The following is a 12,610-nucleotide window of genomic DNA, read 5'->3' as shown; positions in this document are numbered from 1 at the left end:
GAGAAAGGAACAACAACAACAGCAACACATTCCGAAACCCATTAAAAACATCAAGGACACTCTTGTACCATTCTCCAGGCAGAGAATGCCTAGAGATATGTAAATTATGGACTTGACATTTTAAATCAAGGCTCTTAAATCCTCTACCAGATGCTAAGAGCCATCTTTCTTCTGAACAGCAAGAAGAGGAGAATTCATAGGGCTCTCCATAGGAATTAATATTCTTTGCTCTAACAACCTTTTGACCATTCCAGGGTTTTTCCACAGGCTCAATTGTGCCCGATTACACAAGCACGTCTGCCCTCCCTTTGCATTTCTACAGATGTGGAGATGGTTTGTTTTTTCTCACATGGCTTAAATAATTACGATTTCCAAGTGAGGGCGCTGCTATCATCAATGGGATTGGACTCCAGTGGCCCCTTAGAGACCAACAAGATTTTCAGAGTGTAATCTTTCAGGAGTCAGAGCTCCCTTCTTCACACAGCCAGCGCAGGGGCTGGACTCACTCAAGAGTGATGCTGGGATATGCTACAGAAGGAGATCCAAAGACTGAGCTATACATACTTCCGGGCAGAGAGCTCATGTTCTGAAGGGGCCAGGCCTTTGGGTAACAGAAGGGCCAAAATATGGGAGGAGGGGGTTGCTGGGCGTTTGCATTGGGTCGGGAAGCTGGAAAAGTTTGAAGGAGACCAGAATGGTATTTTCCCCTGTCTGTGGGAAGAAAGGTTTGGGGCCAAGAGCTCAGGCTGGGATCCCTCAGCTGAAGACAGAGTTTTTATGAAGACTCCCCCCCTTCCCTCCAGACAGTGTGTTTACACAGACCCTGGACCCCTGCGGAGAATGGGAGCAGCCTCCCCCCTCCCCCATGGGAAAACGGAATGAGGAATCCGGGAGGGGGCTGAGCAGAGAGCCCATCCAGAGCCTCACGGAGGGCGGGGGCGGGGAAGGATGAGAGCTGCAGTGCTGTAGCTTTGTTTCCTCTCTCTTCTTTGTAGGAAACATGTTGGGAGAGAGGCCGCTCTGGATCCTTCCAGCCCCTCTGCACATGCTCAAATAGACCTCATCTCCATAACCTTTTGAGAAGGATCAAAGCCAGCACTCTGGACTTCTTGGTACTTTATTGACATCCACGGCTGGCCTTTCCCCCAGTCTGGCTGCTGTTGTGGAATAAATGCCTTCTCCAACTGCCCCCCCCGCAAATGGTCTTTTTTCCAGCTTCAAAACTACTGAAGAACAATTGGTTAGTCCTTGCCTCTGCACATCTACCAGACCTCCCTCAATTTAGTGTAAACCAGAGCTGGAGAAAAGCAAGCACGTACACAAACGGGTAACAAACCCTTCAATAAAAAGCAGAACAGTCAGGTGTGCGCCAAAGACGGTGCAGCCGTACCCAGCCCCCTCCTCAGGGGCCAGGGGTCTTCTTTGCACAGACACTTCCATTCCTGCCCTGCGGAGGCATAGAAGTCAGCAAGTCCTGCTTCACCAGCCTGCTGGCTACTTTTCATCAGTGTCTTCGTAGGCGGGGTTGATGTAAGCCTCCCCCTTGCTGGGCTCGGCAAACTCTCTTCCGTTCACTGGAGGCCAGGAGACATCTTGCGCCAGCTTCCTCTGCCAGGCTCGATACTGGCTGGAGGAGCGGAAGCGAAACACGGCCTTGATCAGCATCCAGAGGCGGCGGTTCTGCAAGATGGCCTCCTGGGAGGGAGAGAGAGCTTCAGGAGCGTGCCGGGTTCTGGACTGGGACGCACCTCTCCAGGGCTCCTGGCCTGGCCCTGCTGTCAGGCAAAGACACTAACACAGGCCAAGACCTCTGGTGGCACTCTTTCCTCATCAAGGGCCCTCCACCCCTTGGTCCTTCTCCCTCTCAGGTGTCAAAACTGTGGCTAGATAATGTCCTTACTCCAGACTACCTCCTGCAATCAGACAACAGTCCATTGTTTCCAAAAGGCTTTTACTGAAGAAATAGTCCATTATAGTCCACTAGCCTGAATGCAATATTCAGGATGGTACATGTGCATTGTTACCAATGAAGAGCAAAGCATGAGGTACAAAGTAACAGATCACAGTAGGCCCAGCCTCCCCCCATAGTTCTCAAAACAACCCCTTTGAAGTCAGGATAGCGAAAGTTTCCCAAGGCCGGTTCTTGGTGGAACATCGGTAGCCAAAACAATCCTCTTCTGTGAGATAGCTGCCTGGGAACCTTGGCACCTGTGAAGAGAGCACTTAAACACTGAAAGGATTAAAAATGGAGTCGGTTAAGCAAAGCAGTACAATACAGCATTCTGAACCTGACATTCTGCCCCCTCTAAGATGCCCCCCCAGGTTTATGTGGGTAACGGGAGTGGAATGTTTTAACTAATCTAGGAGCATGGACATGTACAGAATTCACCCACTCATCGAACCCAGAGTCAAAGTCCTTCCATCTGATGAGGTAAAACAATTGATTTCGTTTTATTTTAGAGTCCAATATTTGTTGAACTTCATAGTGGGTTTGATCATCAATTAACGTAGGGATGGGAGGGGCACGGGTGTGCCATTGGTTTGCAGAAGGGGCTTTTTTCAATAAACTAACATGGAAGGTATCATGTACGTGGCGTAGATTCTTTGGTAAATCCAAGGCAACGGTCACTTTGTTGATTACTTTGCGAACAGGAAAAGGTCCCAGATACTTTAACGCTAGCTTGCGGCTGGTTTGGGTTACTTTCAATTTCTTTGTAGAAAGGTAAACGAGATCCCCAGGTTGCAATTCCCATTCCGCCGCACGGTGGCGGTCAGCGTATTTTTTGTAATCCTGTTTGGCTTTGATGAGGTGTTTTCTAATTTGAGTCCATTGTTGGGCTGCTTCCCCCCACCACTCGGTGACGTCTTTGGAGACTGGGATAGGAGGGGGGAGCGCTTCAAATGGAAATGGCTTGAAGTGAAAGCCATAGACGACTTTGAAGGGAGTTTCCCCCGTGGAAGCGTGCACGCTGTTATTATATGAAAACTCTGCTAAGGGGAGCAAGTCGAACCAGTCATCCTGTTGGAAATTAATGTAACAGCGTAGAAATTGTTCTAATATCTGATTAGTTTTTTCCAACTGACCGTCTGTTTCCGGGTGATGGCTTGAACTCAAACCTTGTTCAATACCCAGCAGTTGTAAAAGCTCCCGCCAGAAGTTGGCAACAAATTGTCCGCCGCGATCCGAGATCACCTTGGATGGAAAAGAATGTATTTTTACAATGTTTTTTATGAAAATGTCGGCCAGCTTTCTAGCAGAGGGAATTGTGGTGCAAGGTATAAAATGAGCTTGCTTGGAGAACAAATCAACCACGACTAAAATACAGGAGTGCCCCTTTGAGGGGGGTAAGTCAGTGATAAAGTCCATAGAGATTATTTCCCACGGTCTACTTGGCGTTTCTAAAGGTTGTAAGAGTCCTGGAGGTTTGCCTTTTCGGGACTTGGCGCTGAGACAAATAGGGCAAGACGCTACATATTGGGAGATGTCTTTGCGCATGCCCGGCCACCAAAATTGGCGTTGCACTAAGTGAAGCGTCTTTAAGTACCCATAGTGCCCCGCCATGGGAGCATCATGACAACGTTGCAAAACTTCTTTTCTTAAACTTTTGGGTACATAGAAACGATCTCCCCAAAGCCATTCCCCTTGATCGGAATGTTGCAGCCTGTCTTTGGGCACATCCTCCCCCTCCTTCTCCACTTCAGCTTTCAGTTTTTGCCTCCACCCTTGATCGGGTTGAGGGGATAGAGTTGCGCGACTGCGTGTGGTCATCACGCCCCCCAACTGCATAGGCGAAAAGACCGTGTCAATTGTCTCCTCCCGTTTGCTCTTGTGTTGGGGCATGCGCGATAGCGCGTCGGCCAAGAAGTTGGTTTTGCCGGGGAGAAAATTTAAAGTGAAATCGAACTTGGAGAAGTATTCTGCCCATCTCAATTGCTTGGCGTTTAATCTGCGAGGGCTGCGTAGGGCCTCTAAATTTTTATGGTCCGTCCAGACCTCGAATGGATGACGGGCTCCTTCTAACCAATGCCTCCAGGTAGTGAGAGCCGCTTTTACAGCAAAGGCCTCTTTTCCCCACACATTCCAATTCCTTTCCGCCTCTGAAAACTTTCTGAATAGGAAGGCGCAGGGTCTGAGTTTATCATCCGCCCCCCGCTGTAGCAGCACCCCCCCAATTGCAGCGTCGCTGGCGTCGACCTGCACTATGAAGGGGCGATGTTCATCGGGGTGTTGTAGAACGGGCTCTGAAACAAACTGCGTTTTGAGGTGATGGAACGCGGCTTGGCAGTCAGGCGTCCAAGACACTTTTGCACTCGGTTTTTTAGCTTGGTCCCCCTTGTCTTTGGTTTTTAACAGTTCGGTTAGGGGGAGCGTGATTTGAGCGAAGTTCGCAATGAACTCTCTATAGAAGTTGGCAAAGCCCAAGAAGGATTGTAATTCTTTGCGGGTCGCGGGGGTTTGCCAATTTAATACAGCCTGTATTTTGCCTGGATCCATTTTCAAGCCCTCCTGGGAAATGCAGTAGCCTAAGTAAGTGAGTTCTGTTTTGTGGAACTCACACTTAGAGAGCTTAATGGGCAGTTTGTTATTCATGAGAGTGGTTAAGACTCTTTTTACAAGGTCTACGTGTTCCTCCTCAGTCTCCGAATAAATTAACACGTCATCTAGGTATACTACAACGCCTTTGTAGAGAAATTCATGCAGCACTTCATTGATCATGGACATGAAAACCGAAGGGGCCCCGGCCAGGCCAAATGGCATAACCAAATATTCATATTGGCCGAGGGGCGTGTTAAAAGCGGTTTTCCATTCATCCCCCTCTCGGATACGGACATGGAAGTAAGCGTCTTTTAAGTCTAATTTCGTAAAGACCTTACCTTGAGCCATGACATTGAGTAGATCTCTGATGAGCGGGATGGGGTAGGCGTTGCTGGAGGAGACCGCGTTGAGACCCCTAAAGTCCGTGCACAGCCTTAGGCCCCCGTCTTTCTTTTTGACGAAAAGCACAGGAGCTGCGTGGGGGCTGTTAGCCGGGCGAATGAATCCTCTTTGCAGGTTTAAGTCTATGAACTTGCGGAGCTCCTCTCTTTCATTAGGGCTCTTGGGATACAGACGGCCCTTGGGCAGCGTGGCGCCCGGTAATATTTCCACGGCACAGTCCGTCCTCCTGTGAGGAGGTAAAGTATTAGCTTCTTCTTCTGTGAAGGCTTGGGTGTATGCTCTGTATTGCTTGGGTATTTGGTTAATTTCTTCCTGGGTGAGGAGAGCAGGCTCAGTTATAGTAGGGTTAATACCCCAGTTTTGATTCCAACGATGATTTTTGCACGATTCATGGGTGAATGTGATGCTTCCTTCTGCCCAGTTGATATACGGGTTATGATCGCATAACCACCGGCTTCCCAAGATCAAGGGGTATTTTGCCGTGGCACTAATGACGAATGACCTTACTTCCCAATGTTGCCCTATGCCAGTTATGACCGGAGTGGTTTCGGTAGTAACTGGATTCATGTTAGTGCCATCCATTTGCTCGAAAATTACGGGTATTTCCAGATCTTTCACAGGAAGCACTAGTCCGTTTACTAGAGCTGGTGCGATAATGTCTCTGGAGCAGCCCGAGTCAATTAGGGCTTGTATGCGAATGTGCATTTTCTTGTCAGGATTCACCAAAGTTACTGGTATGAAGAGAATGGACCCAGGAGGTCGGTTCGGAACCGGAACTGACTGAGGTTTGATCTGCCGTTTGGGTCCTCTTACGACAGATCCATTTCGTTTCCCGAGGCGGGGCTCTCTGGATTCTCCCCCCCCGTTAGGGCTGTCGGATCGTATTCCATAACTTCTTCCAATTCTAGTCCTCTTTCGGGGGGGTTCCTCCTCGATGCTCCCCTACCTCTTGCGGTTCTCGGAGCTGGGGTAGGGCGCGGTGGCGCCGGGTAGGCTGCGGAGGATGGGCGTCTTAGCTGGAGCAGAGGTCTTTGCACAGGCCGATAAGGGCATTGCGCCGCAAAATGACCACCTTGGCCACACTGCAAACACAGCCCTTGTTGCCATCTAGCATCTCTTGCTCCACGAGTAGCATATCCAGCCCCCCTGCTCTCTCGGATAGGAGTGGAGGAGCGTCTTTGGCCCGGAGGTTGTTGGTGTTGTTCCACTAAACGAACTTCTAGCAGGCGGTTTTCTACTTCACAGCTTAATTGTATCCACCCTAATAGTGTAGGAGGGTTATCCTGCATGAGGGCTCTGTCCAACAATTTAGGGTTTAAACCCTGTTTGTATAAAATAATCTTGGTGGACTCTTCGCACCTTGGGCATTTGGCAGCAAGTTGTCGGAATTTTGTGGCATAGTCTCTAGCCGACATGCTGCCTTGCCTAATAGCCTGCAATTCCGTTCGGGCCCTAGTTTCTTCTAGGGGGTCTTCATATTGGGCTCGAATTGCATCCACTAGCCCTTGGAGTGTATCTAACTCAGGGGCCCCCACGTTATAAAGTCCCACATACCAGTCGGCTGCTTTACCCTGGAGACGTGATCCCAGATGTTCTATTTGACTGGCCTCACTTCCGAAGAGATGCCCCCAACGATTGAAAAATTGTACTACTTGTACCAGAAAGAATCCCAATTTGGAAGGGTCTCCATCAAACGTAGCGTCCAGTTTGACCCATCCCATGGGAAGATCTTGTCTGGGAGCTGGTGCCGGCACTGGGTAGGCATCGAGCGGAGCGAGTTGTAAAGGAGGCTGTCGCGGCGTTGGCGGTAGCTGTGGCGGAGGTTGCTGAGGGTAGGGTTGAGGTTGGTGCGGTAAAGGCGCTCCCGGAATCGGCTGAGGAGGTCCCCTCGGTGCCGGATGCACTGGTGCTGGCTGGAAAGGTGTCGGCCGCCCCCGCGGTAGGCCTCCTGGCACTGGTTGAAGGGGAGTGGGAGCCGGCCGCAACGGAGGCGGGTGAGGAGAGATGGGTTGGAGAGGAACCGTATCCCCTCGCGGCCCCGGTGTCAGTAGAGGCCTACCCGCTCCTGGGACGACCGGTGGTGTGGTTCCTCCCGGTAGGCTTGGGGGCTGGTTCGCTTGTGTCGTGGGTGGTGGGACTATCGGGGAAGCTGGCTCTAGCGGTCGTCCTGGTTCTCCCCCTCCTCCTCCAGTCCCACTACCGGCCGGAGTGATAGGGCGATCGGGACGAGGGTCTTCCGGACACGGTTCTCCACCTCCCCCACCGGCGCCGTCGTCTCCTGATGGAGCCGGTTGCTCGGGACGGGGTTCATCTGGACATGGATCTTCTGGGCAGGGTCCTTCCCCGGTGACAGAATCCTCGTCTCCCGTCTCTGGTGGCTGTTGCGGCCACAGTTGATTTTGCAGGTTAGCCAAACTTTGGCTGATGTCAGGCAGACCAGCTGGCAGATCACGGCCTCTGTCCCCCGCTACTAGCACTGAAAGCAGGTGGACGGCATTGGCCAAACTTTCTTCCATATTTACGAGTCTGTTCTCCAACAGCTGCACTCTATCTGTAGTTTCCTCCTCCCGTAGTTGCGTGTACTCGCTAGCTCCAGCAGACTGCGAGGTCGGCATAGTTTCGGGCGGCGGTCCCATGGTTAGCGTCTGCTGCCACGGCAAGGGTGCTTCTAGCCCTTGTTCCTCTTGAGATCTCGCGGCTAAAACTCCTTTTGTCAGGCCAGTGATTGCTGATATTCCTGAATCAATGGCAATCGTTCGGCTCTGGAGCTGTACCCATTGGTGTTCACTTACATCTTGTTGCCCCGACCACGGGGTGACTTCCGCATAATCCCAACTCAGGGCGCCACGGCGGGACGTTTCCCACTCCGTTTGTTCGGTCGTCCTGTTCCAGAACAGCCACGGTCGGCCTCCGGTTTGTTCGGGTATGGATTCCAAACTGCGACGACTATCCAGCTGCAACTGCGTGAACATCGTGCTGGCCCTCCGGTCCCTCGTTTCCCTTGGTCTTGCACCCCACTGCGTCGGGGTGGGCAAGGAGAAAAGTGGTGCGGCTGTGGCTCTAGGCCGTGTATCAGCGCTGCTGGGAGCGAGGGTATAAATCGTTGTAACCGAGGAGCCGTCTCCTCTCGGTACAGGTTCTTGGGCTTCCAAGCCTTGAGAGCCGGGGGAGGCATACGGGTCAAACAAAGGATCCCTGACTGGGACAGCTTTGGAGTCCGTTTGATCCGGCTTAGGCATTGGAAGAGGGGATTGGTAACAAAATGTCAGAACTGTGGCTAGATAATGTCCTTACTCCAGACTACCTCCTGCAATCAGACAATAGTCCATTGTTTCCAAAAGGCTTTTACTGAAGAAATAGTCCATTATAGTCCACTAGCCTGAATGCAATATTCAGGATGGTACATGTGCATTGTTACCAATGAAGAGCAAAGCATGAGGTACAAAGTAACAGATCACAGTAGGCCCAGCCTCCCCCCATAGTTCTCAAAACAACCCCTTTGAAGTCAGGATAGCGAAAGTTTCCCAAGGCTGGTTCTTGGTGGAACATCGGTAGCCAAAACATTCCTCTTCTGTGAGATAGCTGCCTGGGAACCTTGGCACCTGTGAAGAGAGCACTTAAACACTGAAAGGATTAAAAATGGAGTCGGTTAAGCAAAGCAGTACAATACAGCATTCTGAACCTGACAGTCTGGCTGGTGCCTCCTGGCCACGGTCTGCAATTCGGGGTTTTGAAATTCTCTTGAGCTTCCACAAGAAAAGCGGACTTAAGCTTGTATATGAATCTCATAAATGCTTATGGCCTGTTGTAATTCCTTCCTATATATTATAAAAACCCAATATATATATATATATATATATATATATATATATATATATATATATATATATATATATATATATATATATATATATATTTTAAGCAGACTTAAGCTTCTAGCCTCCCTGCATAATGCAGGGAGAATAGTTGGCCCTGGGGGCTGGCAAGGGATAGCCAGTGCAGAGGTTCTGCATGCCAAGGGTTATTGCAGGTCTGGGAAAAACCCCGGAATTGGCAGACATGGTTAGAGCTTGCCAAGAGATAGGAAATCCCTTTCATCAAGACTTTTTGCTTGCTGCCGCTCTTCCTCAGGGAGAATGCCAGGATCCTGGGGGAGGAGGTGTAAAACCAAGACCTACCAGCCCGACTGGAAATGGAAACCCCCCCACACACTTGTAGCTTTACAACAGCTTCTGGGTACTCTAAATTGGGTCAATCCCTCTTTTGCTCTTCCTACCAGTCTCCTAAGCCTCCTGTTCTCTTCACTGACCACTGCAAAAAAATCCAAGTGATGTTATTCAAGTCTTACAATCAGTTAATGGCATTCTGGCTCAGCAGTGTGTCAATCAAATTCCTTCCATGAATTCAGGATTTTCCTTGTGCATTTTTCCTACCACTCAGACTCCTACAGGAGTTTTAGCAATTTCTCAAGAGTTTCACCCTTTTCTGGTTAAGAGAGAGGATATCCTGGTGGCTGCACCCCAGATTGCCACCAGGGTCTCTCCAACGCCACCAGAGTCTCTCCAATCTTATGGCCTCATTGTGGCTCCTGAAACTCCGCTCACCCTTGTTGCTTTGCAGCAGCTCCTAGGCAACCTCCATTGGGTACAACCTTATTTTTCTTTACCTACCAGTCTGTAAAGTCCATTGTTTTCCTCGCTTCCTACCACGAAACATCCCAGCAATCTTATCACTGCTCTCCTGCCAACCCAGGCAGCTTTACAAGTAAACGAGATTTTAGCTCAGCAATGTGCTAACAGAATCCCTGCAGGACTTGATGGCTTTCGCCTTTTCATCCTCCCCACACTCCCAGTGGAGTGTACTATGGGAATGTCTTTCTTGTAAAATGATTGTATCTCTCATGGCGCACAAAAATGTTCATGCCACGGCTGATCTCTGTGCTATGGCACGAAAGTGTGCTATTGAGCACACTGGTTATGTTTTGCTGTCCATAAATCTGCTTTTTCCTAAAAATGATTTCAATCACCTCCTGTGTAATACTCTGCAAGTTTCAGATTGCTCTTGCAAACTTAGAGGGAGATGTCCTTTTTCAGTTACCTAAAGATAATTGTTTCTCTCCTCTACAATCAGTGCCTGTTTCCTTTAATCACTGCACGAAGCAGCCACAGTTTTTTCTAATAGTAGCTGCTCCAGAAGAGTTATGTTTTTCAGAACGAAGGTCACTGAATTACTAAATATTCTCTTCAAGCTCATCTCTAACTCACATTATGATTATAAACTAATCAGCTGTCTTCCTGGTGCTTATTTAACACCCTGTATCAATTCTAATCTTATAGCTCTGTTTCTACACTCCTTCTTTCACTGTTATAAGTGACATTCTATCTTAAAATCTTCTGCCTTGTAGGATCAACAGAAATCCTGGTATCAAAGTACACAAAGCCTAAGAAATTTTCTGAAAGCTCTAAGTCATCTGTCTCAAAAAACTTTGGTTTGATTGGTTGTCTGTTTCTTACTTATTCACATTATTTCTAGTCTGTCTTTCTCACTGAAACTTCAAGTGAATTACAGCATAGGTCTGTAGATTCTCCTTAAAATCTTAAATCTCTAAAGCAGCTCTTTAGCAAGAGTTTACTCTCAGTCAAAAGAAAAGTTCAACTGTTTGTGTTTCTTATTTGCACGTAACCACTTAAGTTTTCTAGTGAGGATTCCCACCATGGAAAGGGGAGTCTCTATTCTTCATGAAATAGACTTAGAATTCTCTATTAGACCACTCCTCAGAGGGGAAAAACTGCATTTCATGTTCTTTCCCATCTCCTGGGATATAACACTGACAGCTACTCTAGGATACAACAAAACAAAATTAAATGTTTATTTCTCAAGAAGCATATTGGTTTCATAAAAGTAGTTCTTAGTTCTTAAAGTTACTTCATCCAAACTCATTCACACAAATCTCTTGTAAGGCTTTACGCACAGCTATCCTCTCTGACTCTTATTCACAGATAATATTTCTCTCATCACCACTTCAACATATTCAGGCAGCGCACAGCTAGCCTGCTTTCTTCTCACCCCCCCTCTCCCCCACACTTCCACAAACAAAGCTAAGTTAGTGAACATTCCTGAGGTGGGAGATGCTTGACACTCAGCTTGCCAGCCACTGTTTCCAAGCGGCTCAGACATTATTCTTACTCAAAAAATCCCTTACAATTCTACAGGTCAGGCGATTGTAAAACATGCCAATCACTCTATTGAAACCCTCCTCTCTAAATAAATACAACAAGGGGGGAGGAGGGTCCCAACTCCCAACGCTGGGAATGACCATGCAGCAAATTCATAAATGTTTATTCACGTATAATCAGCTTAATTTTTCACAGCCATAAGCTGCTGCCTCCCCAAATACCTCTGCCTTTGATAGACATTTCTGGCAGAAACCACAGTTACCTACTCCACAGGTGTACTATCGGAGCCTGCCAGATAAGACCTGGCAGGGGCCGGTCCCCCTTTTACCGTGGGGGAAAGGGTATGTTTCTGTTTTATCATCCACAGGTCCTTTGTGGGTCCCTACCAGGCGTATCCAGCCAGCTCATGGCATCAAGTGGCAACCAATTCGAGATGGAAAACCTCAGACTGCCAATTCACTTCTCATTCCTTGTGTGCTGTCCTCGCAACTTAATGTATCACCTTTTGCCTTGAGGAGTCTACTGATTAATTGCTTCTCTGTTGAAAAGTGCTATGCTAGATTCCAGCTGTGACTCTACAGTGAATCTCCTAAGTGATGAGAGGCCTTGGCCCTTGCAGCCTATGTTGGTCTTCCATTGCTCACCATTGTGAACCATTGAACTCTTAGCAAAAATAGCTTGCAGCCTGACTAAGACAATGAATGCAACTTCTATTGTAATTGCTGCCCTGAATGCTGAACTCATAGAGCTCAGACGTGCTGCTTTGGACAATCGTGCTGCCATCTTTGTGGTTATTACTGCCAATTCTACACTCATTCTGTGTGTGCTTCTCTGTTTTCTGCCAATGACTGTACACGCTGATACCCAGCCTCTTGGTTTACATCCTCTGATGAGGATGAGGATGAGGAAGACTGCTCTTGGAAGGATGCAGAGAGCGGCCCTTTGCTGCCCGTTTAAATTAAATAAATAAAAAAGAGTGAGCTGCTGTAGGTTAGCTGGAGTTGGCATACCACCCAGTTCGCCTTGGCAACTCTTTACATCCCTGATTTCTGGTCATTTGGCACACCACAACAGGAATCAGGGAGTAGTTTCATCTTGTTCTCTTATCATTCACAGAGCACAACATTCCCATACACTCTAAGTAATATTCATCTATGCTCAGAAGCTCATGATGTACCTTTCTTTCCGTTATGCTTCCTAGATTAGACAAAAGTCTGATCACAGCGTATTTTGCTTAGTTGGCTGAGAATGGAATGTGTAACTTGTAACTGTTGCTATAACCATATTTGGGCATCCGGGAGTTCCTGAATACAAGCTAATAAAACTCTCGCCTCCATCTTTGGGGAAAGGGTGGGGGTTAGGTTAGATTCAATCAGATAGGGTTTAATTGAAATATTGTTTGAAATTATGCTCACCAATAAAAATTAAAAAAAAAAAAAGATTGGAAGCTTCCAAAGGAGCACATGGGGGGGTGGGGCACAGGGATGTTTGGAGG

This window comes from Eublepharis macularius, chromosome 6, assembly GCF_028583425.1.
Source record: "Eublepharis macularius isolate TG4126 chromosome 6, MPM_Emac_v1.0, whole genome shotgun sequence".
Classification (NCBI taxonomy): domain Eukaryota; kingdom Metazoa; phylum Chordata; class Lepidosauria; order Squamata; family Eublepharidae; genus Eublepharis; species Eublepharis macularius.
Note: the sequence above shows the minus strand (reverse complement) of the source record.